We start from the raw sequence: 1,853 nt of genomic DNA, 5'->3' as shown, positions 1-1,853 counted from the left end.
TTGATGGTCCTAGGGACCTCCGTTCCTAGACTGGAAAGTTAATCACTCCCTTCCTTGCTATAAAACGTCTACCTTTACATTTCTCATGGATATATTTTTGCAGCAAAGGTAAATCCACATTTATAGCAGTCAAGCCTATGTAAGTCTATAGGTATAGTTCTACTCTCCTTCCCCTCCTAATTCAAAGTATCTACTTATAGATCATGGTAACTATAGGATGGAAAAGCATCAACATTTGAGAAAATTTCTGCCATATTGAGAAATAACAATACACACAATAATATTTATTGATCTTCCAGAGTTGGCAATGGAGGACAAATCTCTCTGTGAGGAGGGGTCACTAGACCAACAGCCCTATTACCTGGTCCCTGTGATTTCCTAATTGAGAATAAGCAAGTTTGTGTTTTCTACAAAAAAAAATTGGTATTTAACCTCTTTAAGCCACATTTTTCTTGATTGTCTCAACTACTGTGGTCCTTTGCATCAGAATCAACTAGGGGAATTTATTGAAAATTGGAAATCCCAGCCCCCAGTTCAGAAAAAAATCAGTCAGAATTGGGAAAGGGCAGGCAAGAATCTGCATTGATAGCAAGTACTCTCGGTGATCTCTATGTACCCTAAATTTGGAGAGCTAGATCAAAGTGAAATAGCAACCTTGGAACGTAGTAAGTGCTCAATAAATGGTTAACTGTGGTGATGGTTGTGGTGGTAATGATGGGAGTGAACATCTCTGGCCTAGTCTAGTTTCTATATTATATGGCTGGTTCAATCTTATCCCTCTTAAGTTGTTCTACCAGATGTGTCTGCCAGTTGCTTGCCATAGGAAAAGTGGGATACTCCCATGTGGCTGTTTTTTCCCTTTATTTTCCTTTATTCACAAAGGTCTCCTTTTTAAGAGGAATATTGTGTCATTAAGCAGCACATCTTCAAAGAATATTTGCTGTCATGGAAAATGCTTACTATGTAATATTAACTTTAAACAATAGAGTATCTGCTATGGTCCCAACTTGCTGTAAAAAAAAACAACTGCAGCATAATTTTTAAAGGAATCTGTTTCTATTTACAATTTTCCTGTTCTTAAGAAAGAACAGGCTTCCTTGATATGAAGGTCTGTGATAGGGTGGAAAATAAACCACTTCCTTTTCTAACTTTGTTTTCAAGAGCCTGGGCCATTGGAGGCAATTATGATAGGTGCCTCAAAGGAAGAAAATGTCGAGTCCTGCAAGAGGAATGCCCATGAGGGAAGGATTTCCTGTGAGAGTAAAAAGAGATTTTCCCTGAGCCCAGAGGAAACAAGAGAGGCTTATGGGTCTCCATGGGAGGAGGGTAAGCTTCTCAGCACTCACGTGACCTCTTCTAAGAATCCTCTTCTAACATCTAATGTTTTCTCAGCCTCCCCATCTTCTATTAGACTGCAGATGGGAGGTTGCTCAGATAAGCAAGCATTTGGGTATTCTACCCTCTGGTAACATAGTGGTTACAAATTGGGCTGCAAACCACAGGGTCAGCCGTTTGAAACTACCAGCTGTTCCAGGGGAGAAAGATGAGGCTTTCTGCTCCCGTAAAGATCTACAGCCATGGAAACCCTGTACAGGGTCACTATGAGTTGGAACTGACTCCAAGGCACATTAACAACCAACCAGGCCTCTCGTTTTTTAAATTTTGCATTGTACTGTCAAATTTTCCCTTTAATATGGCATCTACTGTATTGAGATCTCAGCCAAAATTTTAACATACACAGAGAAGAGAAGAGAAGAAAGTTCACGAAGGTGTTCATCACAGTTGTGAGTTGTTGTTAAGTGCTGAGGAGTCAGTTTTAGTTCATATTCACTGTATAGGGTTTCTGAGAAGCA

The sequence above is a fragment of the Chrysochloris asiatica genome, unplaced genomic scaffold, assembly GCF_000296735.1.
Source record: "Chrysochloris asiatica unplaced genomic scaffold, ChrAsi1.0 scaffold00234, whole genome shotgun sequence".
NCBI classification, from domain to species: domain Eukaryota; kingdom Metazoa; phylum Chordata; class Mammalia; order Afrosoricida; family Chrysochloridae; genus Chrysochloris; species Chrysochloris asiatica.
The sequence above is the reverse complement of the archived record's forward strand: the minus strand, read 5'-3'. Positions refer to the sequence as shown.